This window comes from Ambystoma mexicanum, chromosome 5p (genome assembly GCF_040938575.1).
Source record: "Ambystoma mexicanum isolate Mex_15411 chromosome 5p, UKY_AmexF1_1, whole genome shotgun sequence".
Classification (NCBI taxonomy): domain Eukaryota; kingdom Metazoa; phylum Chordata; class Amphibia; order Caudata; family Ambystomatidae; genus Ambystoma; species Ambystoma mexicanum.
In genome coordinates, this window is record NC_090930.1 from 471,473,832 (window position 1) to 471,500,870 (window position 27,039).

Genomic DNA, 27,039 nt, shown 5'->3' on the forward strand with positions numbered 1-27,039 from the left:
TCTCTCTATATATAAAGCAGAACATCTATTAGTTTGTTCCTTATACAATTCCACACCATTCCACCAATCTGCATCAACGTTTGCATAATTACCTGTTAGGACACTGTGGACATTACTGGTTATATGGCATTTGTACACCCCGTCTCTTGCCCCACATTTCAGTCCTTTCATGGATGAGATGGTTGCATGAAATCAGTGAAATATAAATTTAGTCATAGAAGGACCTGACAGAGCTCATTTTAAGTGTCTCAGTGCAATGAACAACCCTCAAGGTCCCCCTGAGACCTTCTGAATCACATTCCAAAGCCCTAGGATGCACCGTTTCTGATATATTTGCACTGCACCGCACCAACGTGAGGCGACAGGTGGCCAGAGTGCACAGAAAGTCCCTGTATACTGTAGGACGCCAACTCTCACCTCCCCTCCACGTCTGCTCCAGGGTATTTCAGCCAGCCACACATGCCCATTCTCAGTGCAGTTTACTTTAGAGTGCAAAACACATCAAGCAATAAGGAACCCGAAGATCGACCTACAGGATCATTGATTTTCAACAATTGATGGGTGTGTTATCATGTCTGTGTACAGAACATGTGCAGAGTATGGGTACTTTTTATGGGTACTTTTTGCTAGTCCATTGATAAATGCAGAGCATAACTAGCTTCTTCACAAACAAGATAAACAAGATGAAGGAACACAGTGGCAATTCCAAACACACCGCAGACATCCCATTCATAAAACATGCAACCTATCTAGATGGACCAAATTGAGGACAATTACTCCAGGAGACGTGCCAAACACACATGCAGCCCTCAAACCCACCAACTACAGAGAATCAATCTCCCCATCTTGGCTGTGAACGTCATGAAAGGTGAAGTGCTCATACTACTTCTTAGTGTCATCAACACATCCCTCACACAAAGGCACCCTATCAGATGCACTGAAAAATTGACAGATGCTACCCCTGCTAAAGTAATCAACACTCACCACTGAAGAGCTGGCCATATATCCCCATCACACATCAACCCTTCCTCAATAAAGTGATTGAAAAACTTTTGCCATCCATTTAAATGAAACGATCACTGAGCACAATCTCCTACAGGTCTACCAATCCAGTTTCTGACCACGAGAGTCTGCCACCTTCCTAATATCCAGAGCATACTACACATCCTGGGAAACTCCAGCTAACTCATCCTTGTCCAACTCTATGCTGCCTTCAATACTGTTGCCAATGGAACCTTCCTCAACATGTGTATCACGGACATGGACTTCAAAGGCACAGACCTACAGTGGTTTGCCTCACACCTCTCCAACAGAAAATCCATGCAGATGCGCCCAAAATGATCCTAGGCCTGTCCAGTAACATGTTCCAAAGGGCTTGATTCAATCCCCTTTCATCTTCAACATCTACATGGAACATCTGGGGGAATCCCTCACCAACACCGACATCAGATACACCAAAATGCATATGGCACAGCGCTTTACATAAAGATTAATTTCACTGACGACATGCATCGACACAAGCACTGTCTGTCCCTCATCCAAGCCTGGATTTGAGACACCTATCTGATTCCTGTATGGAAAATAAAACGGCTAGCAAGACCCAATCTAGGCCTTACTGATTACACCCAACAAGGCCAAAACAAGTCTGGGATTGTGTGTGGTCTCATGCAGAATAGCTGGGATCACGCAGTTTGGGCTGCACTGCCCCTTTTGGGGTGGGACCAAGCATGATTTGGATATGGTGTTTCCCCTTTATGTAATGACTTGGCAGGTGAAGAACAATAATCTGGAGGGTTGCCCAGAGCTATGACAGTGGTTAAGATTAATTATAAACCTGCCAGCCATCACGTTCTTTGTTTTGCTGGTGTCACCCCCCAGTGGGATTGGTATGCCCAATCGTGGGCACCATGCTTGCTGTGCCTAGAAATCAAACTACACCTCAATGATGATGCCCAACAGGGCTGAAACATGTCTGGGGTTAATTGTAGTCTTGTGCAGAAGGGATATGATCAAGAAGTTGGCAACCTCTTGTTCTGCTGACTCCTGATTTAATTCCTGGCTCGAACAGACTTGCTATGTGCTCTAAAAAAAAGCCGCTGTGCCTTTAACTGGAGCTCGGAGACTGCAGGATTGCGTGACGATGAAGAGGCGGACCAACAAAATATAAACCACTGCCTAGCGCGGAGCGCGGACAGAAGTGGGTGCACGTCACCTGTGGTGCTTGTGGCGACCTCTTGTGCTACTGATTCCTGATTTCATTCCTGGCTCAAACTGACTTTGCTATGTGCTCTACAAAAACCTGCTTTCCCTTTAACTGGAGCTTGGAGACTACGGGATTGCGTGACGATGAAGAGGCGGACCAACAAAATATAACCCACTTCCTAGCGTGTAGTGCGTGCGGAAGTGTGTGCAAGTGGTCTGTGGTGTTCCATGGTGGACCCGTGAGGAGCAGAGGAGAGAGGAGCAGAGGCAGAGAGTTGACAGTTTTGAGCCTTTTGTACACATCTCTAGTCACTAAGCAGAAAGAGACGCCCTGCATTAAGGAAATATGGCTTGCATTGCGCCAACAATGGTGCTGCCAAAAGGTCAAGAAGTCCGGGCCATGATCAGAATGGCCCCGTGCCTGCTCTTGGACAAAAAAAGACGAGGCCCATTTGTGAATTTTGTAGGAAGCCACTAAGACGCTTGAGAGCAACCTATTGGAGTCTAAACTGAGCCATCTTTAACTCAATCAAGCCTCTCTCTTAATGAAAGCTTCATGGCGCAATCTTCATCCTTCACTGGATAATAAAAACTCACTTTTGAACATGGTAATTGGCCTCAGATACTCCTTGGGAGGGGGAAGTCACTTCCGCTGAGTAGGCCTCGCGATGACATCATTAGTTCAACCTTGTCAGCCAAGCCGAATCATACAAAATATGCGTCACCACCCTCTTCTTCCAGGTCCTCTGATTCTAACTTAGAATATGACACTACACCAAACTTCCAGAGAGGTTCGACACAAAATGCAACATTTACCAATATGGAACTAATCATTAACAAAATTGACGCAATGGCTGAATTTATATCTGAATTTGCGTCTGGCCAAGTAGCACTTAAATCCCGTCTCGAAAAAGTTGTGCGGGCCATGGTGGAAGCCGGTAACCAAGCTTCCAAAAATAATACCGCTGTGAATATCATTGCTACCAGAGCTACCCCTGATGAAGACTACCTAGATTGGGACTTCAAGGAAATCCAAATAACCCCTCAATCCCCAGGTATAGCTATTAGGATTGATAACCCATGTAAATGTGCTAATACAAACATAGAAGAATGTACCTGCAAGAAAAATGTGCAGAATAAAGGCGGGAAAGGTAAAGCGGCAAACACATCTAGTATAATCCCAAAACTGGTCACTGCCAAGGCTCCTACAACTAAGCCAAAAACAAAGCCAAAAACGATGGTTACTAACACATTACCATATGCTTCCATGCAACAGGCTTATTTACAGCGTCCTATTGATCGCTGGCTCCAACTATCAACATCGGGAGAGGTGCCTAGTCATCATCTAGAGCAAGCAGATTATGAAGTGGGGTGAGTTTCCTGGAACAGCAACCCCAAGTGGCCTCTGATGCTGTTCAGTTTATTGGGAAGAAGGATAGCTCTCTTGAGCAGCCTGATAACAGCGCTCGAGATGGACCATATGACAAGACATTCACAGATAATGCTCTAAAAACCAGGAGTGCTGTTAATTCCAATGCTACTACAAAACTTTTCTGAACTGGGCATATGGGTGATCCTTGAGGAAAATAGTCCCACTGAGTACAGTCCCTTCCTGAATCAGTCACATTTACTGGACTTGTTTGACAGAGCTGGCCCCTGAGAATTATTGCCTCAGGAGACATGCTAAAAATGGAACTGCCAAAAATGGGGAGCCCCAGGAACTGGGCCCTCGTGGAGTTCAGTTCTCCACTTATGGTGGGGCTGAAAATTAACTTAATTTTGCTTAAACAGATAGGGTATACCCTTAAGACATGCCGCAAAGTAAAAAACACGCTCCACAGCATAGCCGCTGCCCCTTCCTATCCAGTGGGAGTATGGGGTATGGCAAACTATCTGTGGATACCCAGTTGACCTTTTAGTACTTCTGGGCCCCTGATAATATTGGGGCAGGATCTAACTGACCGAGTGGGCAGGAAGATTCCATTAGTTAGATCTCCTGGAACACTCGGAGGTATAGATCTTTTCTCTACCACCCAAAAGGGGTGGCTTCGGTTATGGCCTCAGATATTTTCATTTTGCAGGAGACCTGGCTGTGCAACACATTCAGCATTGATGGGTACCAGATAATAGTCTCGCCGGCAATCCCTTCTAAGCAGGGGCGCCCTAGTGGAGGATTAGCAATACGGGCGAGAACGAGATATTGCTTGAAATCCTTCCTAGGGCCCCTTTTTGTACTATCAGCAATGTTGTTTACTCAATGTAGCCCTGAAACCAGAACATTAATAATCAATGTATATGACCCTCCCTCAGACGAACACTCAAAGTCAATACAAAAGTCAGTTGGGGAGGCCCTTCTAACATGATATAAGGACTTCCCCAGAATTCCCATATTGCTGGCTGGTGACCTTAACATAAAGAACTTGGATTTTAAGGCTGATGGGAGTCAGGGGGTGTAGGGATTGCTCTTGGAGGTTGCTAATCAATAGTAACAAGCTAAAGTTTTTACCTTTTCAGGAGTTAAATGTTGACCATGATATTGTAACATATACAATTGCTTAAATCACAGATATATTACGTTTGTGTGGATATGGTACTGTTGGAAGAGTGTAGTAAGGCCACTGTTAATCTGAAAAAATCAAGTGACCATGTGCTATTGAGCTGGGTTACAAAAAAAGGCTCAGAGAACAGTGTGTTCGCGTCGCCTTGAGATAACTGTTAATCAAAAGGGTACACACATTATATGGTCACGCTCAAAGATTAATGCAGTGGACAACTTCCTTTCCCTAAATCAGACCCAGGTTGAAACAAAGATGACTCAGGAAGGATGGTCTCTGGAGGACTTATTTGCCAAAATGGTACCATGAGGCGAGGGAGGGGGAACAGAGGGAAGACAAACAATGATCCTACTAGGCCAGGTGTCTTTCAGATTGTGCAAGTGCATGGGGAGGGGGAGGGGGGAAAGTGAAGTACATGGGATGAGTATAATAACAATGAGTGAAGTACGGCCACCTAGTGGCAAGTGCAAGGGTAAGTGCAGACATCAGGTGTCAAATGCTGGTAGTGGAACTCTAGGGATACAGAGACAGTCCCTAAGCGCAGGGGTGGCTAGGAAGTCAGTGCAGGAGTACGACTGGCGGGGGAGGGGACCTGGGCCCGAGATCAGAGGGTGGCCAGGTAACCAGTGCAGTTTCAGTTTTAGCCAGGAAGTCAGCAGGGGAGAGGAGGAGAAAAAGCAGAAGCAAAGAGAAATGTTTTGCGGTGCTTCCGGAACTAGAGATGGTTCTCCTTAAGTTTCAGGGAGGCAGGGAGGCTGTTCCAGAGAGAGGCCCCAGCTGAGGAAAGAGATCTAGCACCAACTCATTACTTGGAGAAGTGACTGACCCTGAGGGAGTTGGAGGCGGATGAGCGAAGAGCTCGAGAAGGAAGATATTTGGGGAGCGAGAGCTGAAGGTATTTAAGCCCCAGAAGGCCTTGTGGACAATGCAGAGGGTTTTGAACTTAATCCTTGCAGCTGCTGGGAGCCAGTGCAGAGATCTGAGTCCTGGAGAGATACGATGCCTGGGCTTGAGGCCAAGGACAAGTCTTGCAGTCCTGTTCTGGATGAGTTGCAGAGGGCGGAGAGTAGAAGCAGGCAGATTTAAAAAGAGGCTGTTGTAATAGTCCAGCCTAGAAAGAACCAGAGCTCTGGAGACAGTGAGCTTCTGGGGGAAGGAGAGGAAAGGAAGAATGCCTCTGAGGAGGTGCAGCTGGTAGTGTGACTTCTGGAAGTTGGGGCAGAATGCAGCAATGCGATGGGCAAGAAGTGCCAGGTATTGGTTGAACAACCAGGGAGAGAGGTTAGACCCCTGGGGAACACCACAGGTAGAGATAGAGATGGAGGAGTGAAAGGACCCAGGCTGCACCTGGGAGGGTCAATCAAAGAGGAAAGAAGTCAACCATGCCAGGGCCTGACCTGTGATACCCAAGTTATCACAGAGACAATTGAGCAGGATGGCATGGTTGACCGTGTCAAAGACAGAAGAGAGATCAAGTAAGATGAGGACACAGGGGGTGTTGGAATCAAGGTTGGAGAGCAGGTCTTCGCGGATGTTCAGGAGAGCAGTTTCAGTGCTTCTGGCTGCTCTGAAGTCAGACTGATGATCATGGAGACAACCAACAGATTCATTGTGAAGATTTAGCTGGCAGATGGCCAGCTTTTCACAGAGTTTGCCCAGGAAGGGAGTGATGGAGATTGCGCGATAGTTAGCCTGGAAGGACGGGTCGGCCTAGGGTTTCTTAAGAAGAGGGTGCACTACACTCCCTTGGTTGTCTACAAGGGAGTGCTTCAGGGGGGAAGGGAAGACTCCTGGGTTGAAGGAGTGGTTGCAGAAGTTGGCCAGAGCAGGAGCCAGGGAGTCAATGTGGTCCTTGATTGTTTTGAAGGAGTAGGGATGGGCCTGTTTTGACGAGACGTTCATAGATCGGACTTGTCTAGAAAAATCATCTGGGCAAAACAGGGGAAAGGCAGAGAAGGAGGAAGGAGAAGTGGCCGAAGAAGGGCCAGAGGAAGAGCAGGGAGTAGAGGGAGGAAGGGGAGAGGAGGAAAGAGAGGACAGGATGTCCTGAGTTTTAGAGATGAAATGAGAAGCCAGTGCCGTGCAGATGGCCTGGGAAGGGACATGAGAGGTAGAGACTGCACCAGGATTGGCCAGTTCCTTGCAGATTTTAAAGAGTTCAGCCAAGTTGTTAGATGCTGCAGAGATGTGTGCTTGGATGTGAGCTCTCTTCTTGGTGAGGACAGAGAGCCGATATTGCCTTTTGAAGCAAGCGACAGGCCAGTTTGTCAGAGGATGCACATGAGACACAAGCTTGTATGCAGAAGGAACTTGGATGCTCATTGCCACATATTGAATCATACATTATCTACTTTACAGCGCCTAGATGTCTGCCTGTGACGGCAGGTTTACTTGATACTGGTGCTTTGAAACCAGGCCAAAGTGAATTTAATATCGGGCACACCACATCCATGTGGTTCAAAGTACCTATTGGTCATTGGTACCAGGAATAAGAAAAAGGAAAAAGAAAAAGTGCAGCTCCTCTTTGGAGCCGAGGTGAAGCTTCATCTCCACAACGAAAAGATAATTTTCATGTGTCTGAAAATCATTAGCAGAGTCCTGGTGGATTGATTACCGGCATCTACACTACACTTGACACAGCTTTTGTCAGCGAGTCATATCCCAGAAGATATCTTGTTCAGTTACTGTGGGAACCAGGAACTATGGTTCCTAGATCCTGAGGAAGGCCAAAAAAAACAACAGACCCAATAGTCCAAAGTAGACCGAAACATATGTAGATCATGGCGATAACAATTGTAGTTGTTCTATGACCAAGAACTGATCACATACATGTGAAGAAACAGTATTGACAGTAACGGGATTGCTTATTGTTCTTTGTTTGTTTTTTGTGCAATGATTTCCTTGTCTATGTACTTTTGCTTAAACATTTGAGACAGTGATGGTTTGTGTAAAAGTATGAGAGAATGGAAACTGAGGAGAAGAAATATATGATGTGAAATAGGTTGGGGTAAAATTATTTTGAAAATTGTTTTTTTGTAAGTGCAATTAGTTTTGCTTCTAAAAATGATAAAATTTGTATATTTTTGAATTTTTCTCTCCAGCCTCATTTGTGCCTAGGCCCACTGTTTATTATTTGTTTGATATATAAGTTTACCTGGAGGGCCTATGGTACGTACAGGTACCCTTTTACTTAACCTATGTTTGCACAGGAGACACATCATTTCCTCTCAGCCACCCTGCACTTGCTTTTAAGGGTGACGAGGTCTGAGTCGTACCAGGAGTTGCACTTGGCTTTGGACTTCAGGTGGATCCTCATGACAAGGGCAAGAACATTGATTATCCAAGATTATTGGATATAGCAGAGTGGCGCATGGAAAGGGCTGTATCAGGGTGTGAGTCAGCCAAAGGGGGAGGGGGCGGTGAGAAAGTGACGGCGAAAGCCTCAACTGAAACGTGCTTCATGGGTCGGATGACTGAGAAGGTGGGTGTCAGTGATGGAGTTGGCTTGGCCTGAGAGGTAGAGAGGGTGAGCTGGGAGGAAAGGAGAAAGTGATCATTCCAAGAGAGAGGAGTGGTGAGAGAGATAGAAAGGGGAAGGCCAGAGGAGATCAGAACATCCAGAGGGTGCCCTGCAGAGTGAGTCGGGCCAGAGGGGAGAATAGAGAGTAAGAGAGAGTCGCAAAGGTCGCGAAAGAGTCCAGAGGAAGGACTGGAAGCATACAGGTGGATGTTGAAGTCTCCGAGAAGGAGGAGTTGAGTCATAGAGACCAGGAGGGAAGAGGAGAGGTCCGCCCACTCACAGAGGTAGGAGGAGATTTGACCAGGTGGCCGACAGATAGTAGCCACAGTAAGGGAATGGCTAGGAGAGAGAGCCTGTAGACGAGGCATTCGAAAGAGGAGTAGGCCTTTTTAGGAATGACAGAGACAAGAAAACACTCGGGGAAGATCAGGGAAGATCAGGGCTACACCCCTCCAGAACGGTTAGACCTACGCACGAAGAGGATCTTGAAGCCATCAGGGAGGAGAGTGTCAAAGCTTGTGACAGAGCTGGCCGTGAACCATGTCTCGGTGAGACCGATGACATCGAGGTCAAGTTCCTCCAGAAGGTGGCAGATGTCGGAGAAGGGTTTCATTGATCACAGCAAAGCCTTGGATTTATTATCAAGTGCATTGCTTTGTGACAAGCTTGAAAATTGGTGGTAGACCCTCAGCTGCTCTTTTTCGTTAAACCCCATTATACAAACACTTTGGTCTCAGTATTGTTGTCCTCCTCGGGTGAATTCTCAAATTATAGATTGACTAATCGCAGCCTGAAACATTGCTGTGTATTAGCCCCCATGCTTCATAATCTATTTGTGGTGAACCGGGAGGCTTACCTTAAGGCTGTTAGAAATGTTCCCCAAAAAATTAATGCAGGGCAGGTCATTTGGTTGGCCTTTGTGGACGATACCTTGTTATGGGACAAAATACTGATACGCCTCCAACGTTCCATGGCAGACCTCCTCGTCTACGCACAAAACAATTTCATGATCATAAATATATCCACTCATGTCCCACTCATGTCCCCCAGCACCCCCACCCCCATCAGTGAGGGGCACCTGCCAGCAGGCCCCCACTCATGTCCCACTCATGACCCCCAGCACCCCCACCCCCCATCAGTGAGGGGCACCTGCCAGCAGGCCCCCACTCATGTCCCACTCATGTCCCCCAGCACCCCCAACCCCCATCAGTGAGGGGCACCTGCCAGCAGGCCCCCACTCATGTCCCACTCATGACCCCCAGCACCCCCACCCCCATCAGTGAGGGGCACCTGCCAGCAGGCCCCCACTCATGTCCCACTCATGTCCCCCAGCACCCCCAACCCCTATCAGTGAGGGGCACCTGCCAGCAGGCCCCCACTCATGTCCCACTCATGTCCCCCAGCATCCCCATGCCCCATCAGTGAGGGGCACCTGCCAGCAGACCCCCACTCATTCCCCCCCCAACAATCATGGCCCTCATGGCCACCAAAATCCCACGGCACGCCACCCCTGCCCAAATAACCAACCAAGCATAACATATACCCCACATTCAAATGCCCATTACATGAAACAACCCAAATGGCATGTATGTACATCAACACATATCTGTCACACACACTCAATGGATGCCAGTGAATGTGAAAACCCACATCGTGACATGCATGAAACCAATGAGAGAATACCACACGTTGAAGTACAGGAACAAATGTATTGAACAAACAATGTGGTGAAAGAAAATCAAATACCAAACAATGGACATAAGGAAAACAATGCAGAATGTCACATAATGATAAAAAAAGGAAATCATAATCCAAAATACATGAAATCAAAAATGTCTCCAAAGTCTCCTTCCAACAAAGCAAATCCAAACAGAAATGAAAAAGTAAAATCCATTGCTCCATGGAAAAATCAAAAAAGAAAATGCTAACAAATCCACACTCCAACTATTTACAAGGATGAAATCCTGGGTCCATGAGCCCAACTGTCCAAATGAAACCTACAAAAATACACTAACTAATGAAGAACTATATACAAACATGTGGGGTATTGTCCAAGCGCCCCAAAATAAATGAAAACCAAAATGAAACCTAACACTAACTAACTAACTAACTAACTAACTAACTAACTAACTATTTACAATGGCAGCGGGCTAGTCCGACGGCTCACTTTTGGATGTCCCGACGGCTCACTTTTGGGTGTCTCACACATGACAGGTCTCGCATGTGTCAGCCTCACGCCCCTGTACATACACATCCATAAATGGCCCTACAAAAACACATGTGCAACCTGCACACGACTGGCACACCACGACACGCACAGTGTCCAATCAGTATGCATGTACACTTACCGCTCGACTCCAGATGGGTCTGCCTCATGCAGGCCAAATGCAGATGTAGGAGCACACATGTTTGAATTACTGTGTATGTACATTGGCATGGTTGTGGTGTCACACATGGATGTTTGTTCCAGCTGCATCTATCTGCACTGTGTACATGTGCATGTGTGTGTATTTGACAAGTGTGCAATTGTGATTCAACATGGATGCATGTGGCACTGACATGTAGAAGGCTGAATGGCAGATGTGACATGGATGGCGATCTCATCACTCTGAAAGTTGGTGGACATGCACACATGCATTTAAGTGTGTTGGTGTGTGTGCATGTGTTGTGTACTCCCTGTGTTTCATGTGACGTCAGGCTCACCTTCGGATGCTGATGCTGTTGTATGTGTATGGATGGTGCTGCCTGGTGCAATATTGCTGTGGAATTGCTCATGTGTGTTAGTGGAAATGACATGTGTGTCAGGGAGTGTGATGCCATGTCTGATGTTTGACACTGCCACTCATGTACAACTGTAATGTCCATTGTACAGTGCCCTGATGCTTGTGTTCTATCTCTCCCTGTCTGCAGCGTCAACTGATGAAGAGGGCGGAGAGGGTGCTGTGGAGCAAAGCGGCAGGGATCGCACCACCGGCCGGAGACGCAAGGCCCGGCTCCCCTCCCAGATTGTTATCTCTTCGGGGAGTGAGGAGTCTGGTGCTGCGTCCCAGGCCGCAGCTGCCGAGGGTAGGTCCAAAAGGCGGAGGTTGGAGATGGACTCCTCGGCAGCAGAAGGGGCAGCTGAGACCCCACAGGGTCCGATGGAGGAAGATGGCATGGAGTCATTCAGGTTGGTGGGGGGTTTGGAGGAGCAGGAGGCCGTGGAAGGGACACACACGGGGTCTGGAGGTGGGGATTCCACTGGTGCCAGTGGTGCAGTGCAAGGGCAGGGACAGGAGGCAGCACTGGCTGCCACGGAGGTGCCTGTGTGTAATCCTGTCCCTGATCCTGTGACTGCATCATCCGGCACCAGCAGGGATGCCTACGTCCAGACCCTTTTTCAGGGAGGGGGGGGGGCGCACAACAACTGGCCTTCCTCTCTCTGCGGACGTGGCTATCCAGGACCGTGTTGAGCCTGACCTGGCTGGGATAGCGTTGCGTCAACGGGGCATGTGAGTTGACCTGCAGTGTTTTCGTGAAGACACTGCAGGTCATCTTGGATGCCTCTTTGACCGCGTTGACCTACTGGGACGGGTCACCAGTGCTGCATTCCTCCGTGTGCTGGACCTTCTTGCGACCCCCTCCTCACCTGAACCCCCTATGCGCCAGTCGTCCTCCATGCCATCTTCCCACCCATGTATCACCTGGGTACCCTGTGGAGCTGCCTCTGACCCAGCGGCCAGGCTGGTGGAGGACACATCCCTGCCACAGTCGGGAGTCGGACGTCCAGCAGGGGTGGCCACCACGACAACTGCACCCCAGCCGGAGGAGGATGTGCAGGCAGCAAGAGCCAGGGCACAGGCACAGCAGCAGCAGCAACATGGTGGGAGCAATGATGGCTCGGGGTCTTCAACATCGGAGGGGCGGGCATCTGCCAGAGGGCAGGAGGACCCAGGATTGGAAGTGTCTTCCGTGTGGCAGCGGTTGGGCCACGCCATAGATGCGGAGCTGCAGCGGGGGGAAGAGGCACGGCTCACAATGGTCAGGGCGGAGAACTCCATGCGGAGGGCACTGAGGTGGGCCGAGTGCCTCGAGGCAATTCGCAGGGAGTTGGATGCCAACATGTCATCGTCCCTGCGAACCCTCTGGGCCATGGAAGAAGACCGCCTCCAGGACATTGAGCGGGAGTTCAATGATGCCTATGCCCAGCGCTCCACGTACAGGTCCTTGAGAGGCAGACCCATCTGCAGTCGAGCGGTAAGTGTACATGCATACTGATTGGACGCTGTGCGTGTCGTGGTATGCCAGTAGTGTGCAGGTTGCACATGTGTTTTTGTAGGGCCATGTATGGATGTGTATGTACAGGGGCGTGAGGCTGACACATGCGAGACCTGTCATGTGTGAGACACATGGATGGTGTATGTGTGGGTAGGCATGCAGGCCAAATGCAGATGTGGGAGCACACATGTTTGAATTACTGTGTATGTACGTTGGCATGGTTGTGGTGTCACACATGGATGTTTGTTCCAGCTGCATCTATATGCACTGTGTACATGTGCATGTGTGTTTGTTTGACAAGTGTATGCGTTCCAGGACCCTCATTTGGTGGTCAGACAGGTGGCCCCGGCACCCCTTGGCATCCGCTACCTTCAATAGGTGCCGGGCCTTGTCGAGGGTTCTGGACCTGAAGTCCACCCAGCGCTTCTTGACATGTTTGAAGTCGCGGACTGCCACCCCCTCCTCGTTGATGGCAGTCACGATGTCCATCCAGATCCTGGTCCGTCCTTCATAGTTGGTGCAAGAACTTCCAAAGAGGGCATCATACTGCCCCAAGACTTGCTCCACCAGGACACCAACTTCCCTGGCACTGAAGCTGGTGGCCCTCTGCCTCTCTGGCTGGGGGTTGCCAGTGGTGCCAGATGGTGGTGTGCCCAACATGGCAACCCCAGAGGCAGGTGTGGGTGGGCAACTGGGTCCTGGGGACGGGCTGTGGAGCGATGGTATAGCAGTCGGGAGTCTTCAGTTCCAGCAGGGGTGGTCACAACAACTGCACCCCTGCAGATGTATGATGTGCAGGCAGCAAATAGCAGGGCACGTGGGCAGCAGGCAGGCAGCAGCAGATGGCAGGTGGGAGCATGCTCGGGGCTCTGGGGGGCAGTAATTCGGCCTTCTGGGCAGGAGCGTGGTCTTCCGTGTGTTGTTGCGTGGCCAGCTTGATACGGAGTGATTTGGCATGTGAAAATCTTGCACGTCTGCGTGTAATTCGAGGAAAGGCCCTTAGCGCATAAGCATGTCGGCACACGTAAGCTGTTTCATTGGACCAAAGGACCTTAGCGCGTAAGCGCGTCTGTGACGTAACACGCGCGGGCGTTTCCCTCGTGACGTGGCCATAGTGACTCATGGCGCGTGAAAAAACTGCACGTCCGTGTGTGAATGCGTATAATCCGAGGAAAGGGCCTACGCGTCTGTGATGTGACGCGTGCAGGCATTTCCATCAACACGGGTGCATGTTCATCGTACACGTCCAAAAACTGCACATCCGAGTGTCAGCTCGTGTAATTGGAGGAAAGGGCCTTAGCACGTACACACGTAAGTGACGCTGTACGTGTGGGCTGCTTTAAAAGGTACGTGTAGGACCCCATTTCCTTGTACGTGCTTTTCGTGGAGAGCGAGTGGGTGAATTCTGTACTTCTTGCCGTTCACACGCGATTACTTCACAGCATTTCAAGTTCGTACTCCCTGTTACCTCTGACAGCATTTATTTTTTTTGTTGGGCCTGTTTCCTCAAACAGCGTTAACTTCTTCTTTTGTCCTGTCTCCTCAGACAGCGTACAATTCTTCTTTTGGCGGGGGTGGTGCCAACGCGCACACGCGCATTTTTTTCACTTTCTTTTTCCAGGCAGACGGTGAGTCGCGAACGTATTTAACAAATGTGCTTGCCCCTTGTGTCGCGTACCCCTTCAGAGATCATTGTAGTCTGCGTGTAACACGCGTACGCTTATTTTTGTGTTTCTGGGTGCCACAGCGTAGTGCAGGTTCATTTTTCCACGCACATGGTCTACGAGGGGTTGCGTGCACGTTACTTTTTGTTTTCGGGGTGCCTGTGCGTTGCGTGACCCATCATCTTCCCCCAGGGGTCACAGACAGCCTTGCTAAGGCACTAGGGTATGAATTCCATCTAGTACCCTACCCCTTTCACCCCCAATTGCCCAGGACAATTGTTTACTGCAACTCCCTTACGCACAACAACATCAGTGCCATGGTTGGGAGGCGACCAAGCGGTAAAGGAGGCAAAGGTGGCCGACCTCCAAAAGGTGGGCGTGCTGGGTGCAGTAGGGACGTGGCCAGAATTTGCAGGGTGCCCCTAGACCCCCATGTGTGGAGGACCAATCAGGGACACCCATGCTCCCCCCCCCATGGTTGAGGGAAACGTGGCTGACACCATCCCAGCTCAGCCCTTGTTGGACCAGCCCATTGTGGCACCTGACCCGGCACAGGATGATTCCCAGGCTGACTTCCAGGTCAGCAAGTCTAAGCCACGTGTGCCGGTGCAAGTTGGTGTTACCAGGCCATGTGGATCTGGGGCAGCAATGTCATCTGCTGCCCCAAGTAGGCAGGGTGGGGAGGCTGCAGGGGCAGCTGCAGCTCTATCCACCCCAGCTCTGAGTCTCCCAGCCGGGACAGTGTCGATCCTGGTCCATCAAACTGACATTGCCCCTGTGAACATCACACTTCAGCCAATGCTTGCACCAAGACCTATGGTCATTGTGCCTTCGCACACTCCCAGTACACAGTCTACCTGCGCTTCTGCCCCTACTGACCAGAGCGGCGCAAGCCACTCAGGCTCCGCTCCACCTTTGAAAAAGAGGAAGAAGGGTGCTCTGGCACCACAGGCTGAGACCCCAGGCATGGCTACACAGTCCGGCATGTCAAGGAAGCCTAGTTTTAATGACGCCAAACTTGATGCACTTGTGACCTATGTGTCGGCACATAGCCACGAAATGATGGTGACTGCAGGGTGCAAGACCACACCTGGTCAACGTAGGGCACACTGGCAGACCATTGCGGACTGCATAAGTGCTCTTGGATTTGTGAGGCGCACAGTTGATGATTGCTATAAGCCGTGGAATGACCTGAAACACAGAGCAAAGAACAAGCTGGCCTCAAATTGTGCTGCTACTCTGGTGACTGGCGGTGGGGCTCCACCAGAGGACAACAAACTCACTGAACATGAGTCTGTTGCTGGGACCTTCGTCACAGAGGAACAGATCCAAGGCGTGGGAGAGCTACCTGATTATGACGCATTGTCCAGTGAGTGCCCATGCCTGTGTGTGTAATCCATGTGTACGTTGTTTGGGTGACGGGTTCTGATTGAGTGCCAGGTGAGGGTGTGTACTCCTGAGTGTTATGGGTCACCCATGTGCTTCCTCCAATACATTCACGTGCCTTTGATTTGGGTATGACAGTATCCCTTCTGCCCACAGTAGCCAATTAGCCCCACATTACTGCTGTTGCACTTGAACTTTCTTCTTGCAACAACATTGTTCTGATTTTTTCTGTGTTCATTCAGGCTGATTGTTTAGATTATCCCATTTTTCATATGCTTTTTTCATCCCTAATGCCACATATGTGACATGCTTCTGTCATTGTTTACACCCCACATTGTGCCACTTTAGTTACCTGGTTATGTGAATGATTAGACCATTCAGGGCGAGGGAGTATTGGCCTGCTGACATTTATTTTTAGGGCCTGTTTGCATGTGGAACATGATAGTTGTTTCCTGTCATGTTGAAGTGACCAACCATTGATGTGTACATCTGCCTACAATCACTGTCTTATTGCACACTGGATGTGTTGCAGTGTTTGGCACATGCATATTTTGCAACACTATTCTGCATTAATCTTCTCATCATGTCCATGTGACATGGATGTGTGACAGTACTCATTCACTGACATATCGCTGTAGTTGTCTAATTTACCATGGCTATGCTACATGACATCTGTGTGCTGGCATGTGTCATGTATGTGTATTGGACATGCCACTCACAGGCTGATGTGTGATGCCAGTGCTACACGACATGCTGCAAATGTGTTGCTTTTCCATCTTGGTGTCCTCATTGTCTGCCTTTTTGACTCCCCTTCAAACTCATTGACAGTGCATGCATGCCAGGGTTATAGTCATGTGGGACATGTGTGAACCATGTACGGGATCTCTGTCTTGTCAGGCCTTTGTGTGTGCTATGGTGCTCATGCCTGTTTACATTTCTTGTATTTCATGTTTTTGCAGGTGACGACGCACTTGATGCTGGTGAGGTTCAGGAGATGGTGCAGACCCAGGAGGATTCTCAGTCACGACCAGGCACCAGTGGGGGACGTGGTGTGGTGGTGGGTGAAAACACTTTGGTACTGCAGACCATACTGTCGAGGGGTGTCTCTGGGTGCAGCTCCCCAGACCTCTATTCAGGTGCTGAGTCGGATGATGAGACGTATGTGCTGTCGCAGGTCAGTGCTTCTGGCAGGGATTCTGTTCTGTCCAACCCACCTGCACCAGGGGTAGAACCCTCTATGGGGATGTCAGTGTTGGTAGGTCCGCCTTTGGCGGTTACAGATGCAGGGTCACACTCCACAGCATCTGATCCTGTTCCTGGGCCAGCAGATCAGAGAGGGAATGCAGTCCTGCAGCCTCAGGCAGTGCCAGCACAGCAAGGTGCAGATTGCCTTGCCCCGAATAGGTGTGGTGCCCGCCGACGCGGTGGCCATGCGCCACCAGGCAATACTGTATGGGAAAACTCCATGTACGGTATGGCAACCCAACAGGCAGCATCAGTAGAAATGATGGCTCAGGCAATGGAGAGGGTGGCCACTTCCATTATCCCCCCTGAAAGGCAGATGGAGCAACAACATCAGGCAACAGACTCCATTTGCCAATCACACAGGGAAGACATGTTGGTGCTTGGGAGCACAGGATGGGTGATGTGAGGTCATCCTCCCACTCACTCACCAGGCTGAGTATTATGTGCAGTGGAAACCTGTACCTCCCATACACCTGGCATCAGGCATCACAAAAAGGCTGGTTCTGGGTGTAAAAATTCTGTCCCTGACTATCCTCCTCCTCCTCCTGCGGTATCCCACGACCACTGCTGCGAGGAACGGTATATTCATCTTGGCGTCTGAGCTTGTTTGTTGTTTGCGCGCACTTTTATGCTGTACGGGTCCACGTACGCCTGCTTCCTGCTGGCGTACGTGTTTCCGGATTAGCGCATCTTTTTTGGCACACGCGTTAGCCCCGTTCGATTCCATGAATACGTGTTGTAGGTGCGCGTGTGGGCCTTCTGCGCATTTGCCTCCTGTACTTCCCCGTGACGGCCACATTTTCACGTGTTGTTCCCCATTCTGCGTGTTACACCCCGTGTAACGCCTACTTTTGTTGTATGCGCTTCGCTATGTGCGCTTTCTCTGTGCACGTTGCGCACGCTGCTTGAAGACGTGTGCGCCAGCATGCGCCACACAGGATTTTAGCGCACATCCCTGGATTTACACGTGCATGGACTTCCATGAATCGCTGTGCGTGGGTTTCGCTGCAATTTTTGCACTTGCGCTGCGATTCGCACGCTTTCGCACGCTTGCGCAGGAATTTTCAGCGCACATTAATTCCATTAATTGGCCTCTTAGTTGGAAGGCTAAGGATGTGGTAAACCAAACAACAAAGGATTACACCTACCTGGGCTTCTCAATTTGTGTCGAGCCCTCAAACAGCTATTTTGGGGAGGTCATAATCCTGAGTGCTTGGAAAAAAAGGGCAGGTATGAAACATTATATAGCCAGGAAAGGGGGGCACAACATCGATTTTGGAGCTTTATAAAGTCAGCATTGTCCCTGGACTGCTATATGGTCTGCTGGTATTAAAGCATAAGCATGTACAATGTTTTAGGACTGCAGAGGGACAAATTCTGTGTTCACTTATTAACTTGCCACAATCTGGCTTGACCTCTTTGGAGTCGCAATGGCTAATCAAGAGAACGTTGTTTCACCTGAAATCGAGATTCTATCCTGAATTCCAAAATGAATTAATCGCACTTATGGGGAAAGGATATGTGGAGGGCACAAACAATGACTTGAATTACGGTCAACTGCTAACCAATGAGGCTCTCTCCTATTCTCCTAGTACTGAGTTGTTAATAAAAAGGAAGTCTAGGGAATAGGATATTGTAAACAACATTGAAAAGTTGGCAGATATGAAAAGGTATATGGCCTTTGCCTCACAAGGTTTCACGCTGAACACCCCTCTGACTTATTTGAAAAACGTTGCCCCTCTGGTCTTAAGTGTTTTGTATTATACTTAAGATTGAACATTCTCCGTACAGGAGAATTAAGGGGTGCTATGTGCGGGTACCCCTTGAGAGGTGGACTTGCCATTTTTGTAAGGAAGCGGTGGAAACAAATCGCCACCTTTTAACGAGCTGCCTAGCCCTTTTGCTGCACTATGTTAAGGGCTATAGCGCTATGGTAAACCGCATATACCATATATGCTTAGATACATTTTGGAACACACTATATGCAGCTAACTCGGTGGTTATGACCTCAACAGCTTACTCTATCTGGAACATAATTTTGCTGAAACTAATCTGATTTGGGTTGGTGAGCGGTTATTGAGGCCTTCCCAATTACTATTGATTAGGGTTTGGAATAGTAGCCTGTGTTATCCATTCATACGATGATGATATGCTTACACCCTGACATTTGATCACACGTTCTAAGATGAATTAGGATGTTTTGATACCCATGAATTGTAAAATTGTATTGTTAAATGTTATTGGTGTAATACGATTTTAATTGGTTTGTCCAATAGCCAAATGCAAATGAAATAAAAGAATTTAAAAAAAGATCAAGAAGTTCAGGCTGGAACGTCCTTTTGGGGTGGGTCAAAGCCTGATTTGCATATGGTCTTGCCCCTTTCTTTAATGGCTTGCCAGATGATGAACGATGGTCTGGAGGGTTGCCCAGAGCAATACCGGTGGTTAGAATTAAATATAAACCTTTCAGCCATGACCTCCTTCCTTTGTTTTTCTGTTAGCAAGACAAACATAAGGCAGCAGTTTATAAGTTATCATTGTAGTCTGAATTCATTTGTAGTGTTTGTAAGTGTTTCCCCTGTATTGTGATATAGGGGACCCCATATATTTCTGGAATTTATTTAAAAAAATATATAATGAACACCTGTTTATTGTCAACAAAGCCAGTGGGGAGTATTAGATAAATCGAGAGAGAAGTTTTGAGTGAGTGGGCATCGCAAGTATATAGTATATAATGTTAGGGTTGCACTAACAAGGTATTATTGTTTTAGCCAACAGCTTGCCATTTCACTAAGTGCATTAGTTATAAAGAAACATAGCCAACCTATACTTTACACCTTAGGTCTCACAAGAGGACCTAAGCTCTAGAAAGCAGACAAGAAAAGGAAATTCATTCTAAAGCCTGATAGAAGAAGAAGAAGCATATATCGAAGTGAAGACATTATAGGCAAGTAAGTAATTAAGACATATAGAATAAGCACACAACATGATATGACAACAAAATCCTGAGCCACATTTTACTTACAAGATGTATTTGATTATTCTTTTGTATAAAATGGTCCATGAGGATGGTCCTTAGGACCAAAATGCATTGGACATCCTAGGAAAGCCTATGTCTCTGGAATAAAAACTTAAATTAAAAATCACTTGACAGTTGTGGGAAATTGTGCATGCAATATTCCAGAGCTTAAGTACAGATTATCTATGTAATGAAAAGGTCTAATGTATATGTAAACCATATGTGGTACCCTCACACTAGGTCCTTCCAGGCGCCTGGGGCATCCCAACCCAGACAACATCCCTAGAGTATTAGATCAATGTCATTTCTACATAATATAGGAACCAATATAAAAGTAAATGTACAGTCTTTAGGCATTGCATTACAAAATGGGGGCACACGCAAGGATGTTGAAGTTACATGCCATTGGTGTTAGCATATACATGGTGCAACACAGGTTGTGCCCAAGATGGTCCCCATTGGACAATACCACAAAGGATACACATTGTTTTGGCATAAGAAAGATATAGGAAAATTGAGAATTGTATTGTATTTTTTCAGAAATATAGTTTGGTAGAGCAGTGGCTATATGGAAATGAAAACTATAACTTACACAGATTGTTTATTGGGTCATTGATTATTAATCAGTAGTTGTTGATTGTGATCAAATATCCAGTCTAAATATGCCCAAGAATCGTGTGCTGTCGAGATATTTCCTACATGGGCCGTGGGTGGCACTATCTTGAGCTTTGGAAATTCAAAATTAGGGAAAGAGTGGAAAAAGTAGGAACAAATATTTGGTAAGAAAATAACCCATTATATCAGTCATTGCAGAAGCTGTAGATGTCTTCCACTGACAAAGAAGAGAGACATATACACAAATTGGTAGAGGGCAGATTACTGGAACGGGAAACTGCCATGAACACATTCGGGGTGACTGTTCAAATGATATTAGCAAAATTACCATATATTGAACAAGTCTGTGATCAGTGGGTAAAAGAAGTAAAACAATTGCAGGATATTATTTATTACAAGCAGACTTTGTTGAAAAAGCAATGGTCTGTTTAAGGAAATACAAGATGAATTGGAAGTGTGCAAAGAAGCCAAACAAGTCCCAGAAAATGACATTTTGAGTATTAAGCACACTGATGGTAAATCTCTACAGACACATGAGAAATTAAATGGTAAACTAAATAATTACACCACTTACACCAACACCTTATTAGATGACATTATGAACATGAAAATGCAAATCAAAAAATGCCAAAAAACTGCTGCAAAACTCATCATAGGAAATCATCATAGGAGATGGACTCTCAAGCTGCGTGTGATCAGCTACAACATCTATATATATAAAAGAAGAAGTCCTAACTGACTGACTGACTGACTCATCAAGGCCCAGCTCAAACCGCTTAACCTAAGGACATGAAATTTGGACGGTAGATTGTTTAGATGATGTAGGCACTCACTAAAGAAGGATTTTGGGAAATTCAGTCCCTAAGTGGGTGAAATTTCTTTATGAGGATACCTATATCCTAAAAACCGAAGATGTTACAGATGTGAATATTGGTATTTAGATTCTTCTTCAAAATAGAGACAGACCTGTTACCATTTTCTGGAATTCCAGTTAAGGGAGGGGGACAAGTGGGGTGAATTATTTTTGAAGGACTAGCTGTTAGAAAAGTAATAATGTAGATTTTAAATCTTCATTATAAATTCAGTGTATGTACCCAATGTCTTGCTCTTAATGTCAGTAGTTCTCAAGATAAAGATATCGCTATTAAAATGAATACACTTTTCTCACATCTGAAAGTTGTGTCATAATATATCATTACAATTCAATATTACATTATACTATTACATTTTACTATTACAGTAATTGTAAAGAGAATAATCACATATTTTTAATGTGCCAGATGGACTTGCTGATTCATTGATTCAAACAAAACAACTGAAGAAAGAGTTAGCTAGCTGGCAGTTAAAAAAGCAAGCACCAGTGAAATAAATGGATGGACGCCCTGCCCACAACCTGATTGGTGCATGGGTACGAGAAACACAGAGAATTGATGAAAACTCAGTTAATGTCAGCGAGTGTGCAACCCAAAGGAGTACACACATGAGGGTGAACGTTGTTGCAAGTGGTCCAACATTTTTCTATTTTTTAATAGACCTGCGTTCCTAGATACGGTTGATGATGATGCAGTCCTCTACCTCGTGAGTTCTTGAACACTTGAAATCCTCTTGGTCTTCCCGAACACAAACTTCTTCTCAAAGTGGAAGCACCTGTGATATTATCACGGAACCTCAACCTTCCTAAGCTCTGTAATGGCACCACATTGCGAGTGAAAATTCTCCACAGAAATGTGATTGAGGCTACGGTGCTAAACGGTTCTGGCCAAGGGGAGTCTGTATTCCTACCACTAATATCTCTTATAGCTTCAGAATATCCGTTTGAATTCAAAAGACTTTAGTTTCCCTTAAATATTTGTTTCACCATGACCATCAGCCAATCTCAGGGGCAGACCTTAAAGGCAGTAGGGATTGACCTAAGAAAATACTGCTTCTTGCATAGGCAGTTTTATGTGTCCTGTTCCAGAGTGAGCTCACCTAACTCTCTGATAATCTTAGCACCTGAAAGGAGAACCACTAATGTAGTTTACAAAGAAGTACTCAAATAGGTTTTTATTGTAGGTTGCAGATGCCAAATAAGCGTCACCCCCAGTAGATTCTAGATGTCTGGTTGGACAGGAAAGAGGGAAAAATAATTCAAATGTATCATCCAACAGAGATTCCATTTACCCATGTGGCTCACCTTGAGAAACAAGGCATGAAAGCGATAAAGGGCATTCTAAAATCCCCTTCCCACGCAAGGGAGAATGAGTGAAACAGAGAACACATAGGTTAATGGGGAAACCCTGATGTTGAGCACACAGAAATACTATATTACCTTCCCACTTGGGAGGGATTCTAGGGCTGTGACCCAGAGGAACAATGGAGAAAAAGGAAGAGAGGATCCAGTGTAATATGCAGATAAGAAGCCTTCCTACAGTCATAACGACAGGGAGAGTAAATATGGAACCAACAGAAGCTAAAGCAGTGAAAGTAGTGGTTCTGACTCTGATGAGGGAAGTTGGACTAAAGTGAGAAGGCACAGAAAAAGAAAATCACAATCACATTTTGTGAATTATTTATTATTATTTTTTTTTAATAATGTTTTATTGGTTAAAAGTCAAATATGTATAAAAAATCATTAACTTAAAATAAACCTTTAACATTTCAGTTCCAAATAAAACATCCACAAACTACAACAAAATCCATTCCACCAAAAATAAACCTTTGACCTTTCAATTCCAAATACCATCCACAAACTAAAGCAAAATCCATTCCACTAATTCCCCAAAAAATATGTCAGGACAGACCGTTAGACAGTTGAAATCAGCATCAACCAGCCAAAATTCCATTAACCCCCTCCCTCACTCCTTCACCCCCCTGATTGGATAGCACAGCATCAAACATTTTCATCACAGCAATAACCAACCTGGGCTGATCACCAAGTAAGATCCACTTCTGAGAGTTGATTTTGTCCATAAGAGTTCATCTAGAAATAGTGCTCGAGTCTCAATCAGAGATGGACAGTTCATTACAAGATGCTTCGAGGTTTCCACTTGGCAGTACTCTTACAATACCGACAGTTTGCATTTTCAACCCCCGCCATTTTCCTCTTAAACAAAATCTCTCCTGTGTATAGGATGTTTAGACGACATCTGAGAAGAAGTTCACAATATTTTGGCGATATATTCATGAATTTCAGAAGTTCATTATCTCTCCCCCACTCAACGGACAGTGATTCTCTGGACCATAGACCACCACATTGATCTAAAGTGGTAATCCAATCTCTGAGCAACAACTTCTTTCTCAAACTCATTGGATTACACAGTAACACATTTACGGACAGATCCTTGTCCCACAAAAGGGCTTCCACCTTATTACTCCATTCTTCAAATGGTCCTTTTACCACCCTATTATCCAATGTCAAGATCTTAAATGGTTTCTCAACACTCTCCAAGGAACATTTCCTGTATAGTGATACCGTCTTCGTAGCTACCAATGACTCCAAAGACTGGAGCCTCAGTTCAAAACTAATTGTACACATTGGGAGATCATTTGGCAGATGTAATATCTTATGCCAAAAATGACCCTCCAAATTCTGCCAACAATCATATGAGAGGCGGAAAGCCGCCTCAGCTCCATAGGTTAGAATCTGCGCCACCTTCTGCCTGTAAAAGGTCACGATGGGTATTAACGTGAATTCACCAAATTTCCAGTGGAGCAACCTGCCCTGATTAACCAAAGGAATCATTCTCTTCCATAGATATTCATAATGAGCAGCCTCATTAGCATTTCTATTGACAGTAACCCCCAAGTACACTATTCTTGCATTCTTCATTGGGAGAATCTTAGATTTCCTTGCATTCATTTTCATACCATTGTTTTTAAGGTACAATTCAAAAGCTTGGAGACGACGCTGAAGTCCTATGGGAGTACAATCAAGTAAGACCAGGTCATCCGCAAAAAGAATTCACGGTACCTGGGCTCCGTTTACTGTCGGCGTAAAGGCACAAACATTCACCTGAGACAATCCCAAGTCTGATATATAGATGGCAAAACAGGAGTGGCACAAGAGCACACCCCTGTTTCAGGCCCCGATAGGTGAACATTTTACTAGATAACGTTCCCCTTGCACACAGCCTAATTTGAACCGAAGTGTTGGTATAAAGCGCTTCAATTGCTTCTACCAGATCCACCGGACAGCCTCACATACGCAATTTTGCCCACAAATGACTCCTCAGAACACTATTGAACGCCTTTTCAGTGTCGATCCCTTCTCCAAGCTCTTTTCTTTTAGTAAATTCAATAAGAAGAGGTTTAAGGAGGTGCCCACTCCCCTTACAAAAGCTGTTTGCCTAGGGTACAAAATTCCATTCTCTTCGGCCCATTTTTTCAAGTCGCGCAGACGAAGGATTGCAAAAAGGTTTCCCATCGCATCCAAAAGGGCGATAGGACGATAGTTTTTAGGATCAGTGCTATAGACCTTTTTAAAAATAGGCACAATTAAGGCCTCCTTCCAAGACTCAGGTATAAATCTATTGGTCATGATTTGTCTAAATATCGTTAACACAACACTTGCCCAGTGGTCTTTGTTCTTTTTAGTTCAAATTTAGTCCTCTCCCTTGCTGAATTCCTGACCAAAATTGCACTGGCTACCTGGCCACCCTTTTTTGATCTCTGGCCCAGGCCCCGTCAATTACCAACCTGCACTGCCTCCCTGGCAACCCCGGCACTTGGGGACCGTTTTTCTGTATCCCTTCAGTCCCCCCCTACTAGCACTTACGTCTGCACTTCCTTGCACTTGCCACCAGCTGGCTGTTTATGTGTCATATTTATTACACTTCCCATGTACTGTACTTCCCCTCTCCCTTTCCGCTGCGCACTTTTCCTTTCCCCCTTCCCATGCACTTGCGCGATCTGAATGACACCTGGCCTAGTAGGATTTTTGTTTGTCCTCCCATTGTTCCCCCCCTTGCCTCATCGCGCCTTGAAACACTTGTATACAGGCGCGTTATAAATGCCATATCATATCATATCATATCATAATTCAAGATCCTATTTGGTCCCGCCGCGCGGGAAGCGCTCAGTTTTCCAATCATAAGACTTACATCATGGTCATCTAAAGCAAAATTCCATCCACCCCTACCCATGACTTTAGGAATAGCCAGACCCTCACCCGGGTCAGAGAACAAGGATTGGTAGTGGTTGATCCAATCTCTCTCCGCCACCATCACCAAAGACTTTGCGTGGCGGAATACACCACCATTGTTTATTAACTCCCATGTAGCTCTGGAGTCTTTCTTACAGACCGCTTGAAGCATACACTCAGCATTTTGCTGGAGACGCAAATGTTGTGTGCTTCTGCACCAATTTTTATAGGTCTGACAAATTTTTCTTATTCTTTCTTTTTTCCCAGAACCAGAGTCTCCCCTTATCTGTTTCAATGCTCTGCGCATACCTTTTCTTTTTGTAACTAGATCCTGGTCATAGACATGCTTTTTGACCATGGCAAATCCCCTTTCCGTACACCTGGCTTAGAAAACTTTAAGGAGACCCCTATAGTCCGTGTTCCCGGGATCAAGCAAACAATTGGCTATTATAGTCTCTAGTAATCCACCTGACCTCATAATATTTCAATCTTAGACGAAGCCCACAGCTCCTCAATTCAACCTCTTCCATTACATCCTTCAAACCCCTAACTCCTCCACCCCCAAAACATACGTCAGTAAGTCATGATCACTGATGCACTGGGGACTAACCACAAATTTCTCAATACTCTCCTTAAGATTTTTCGAGATAAAACAGTAGTCAATACATGATGTCAGTGAACCACTCCTCCATGTCCGGCGACCAGGGATATCTCCCTCCGTTTGACCATTTACCAAGTGCATTTCTTTTAGCTTCATGCTCAACATCCTTTCTTTCTCTCTTTCTTTCCATTCCTTCTTATCGCACACTTTCCCTGTCTTATCCAACAATTTACTATTGAGGTCACTACACAGCACTATCTTAACTCCTTCCACCTAACAAACAGCCTCATCAATCAAGTTGGTTATAGCCTTCGTAAAATTGAAATCCTTCCCCATATTGACTCTCCAATAAAAATTAAACAATACCCAGGAAAAGTTCACACCATCCTGTGCATTCTTTAGGTAGATTGCCTGGACATAAGGATTGGGGCATTTCGTGGCCGTCACTGACCATCCCAAGTCATTCTTCATGATCATCAATAGGCCAGAAAATGAGCAGGCCAACAGGCCTTTTGGTGCCGGGTTTAAGAACACCACATACCCTTCACATTAAGGGGGCTCCCTTAACCAAGTTTCTTGGAACACAAGGATATCAAGATCATCCAGAGTCAGCATCCTACTCCCAAACAAGCTTCGAAACCCTCTAGTGTTTCAGCAGCCTATCCTCAGTTGGTTCAACTTATTTTCCCTAACAATCTAATGCCCTCTGGGATGGCCCAATGCCCCCCCAACCATGACCAGGAGGATGTTGTAGCGGTAGGAGAAGTTAGAGCCTTCAACTCTCCATGGTTCGCAACTGTAAACTTCTGTGAATGTACATCTTTCTTATTAACCTCCAGATCCACCTCTTTAG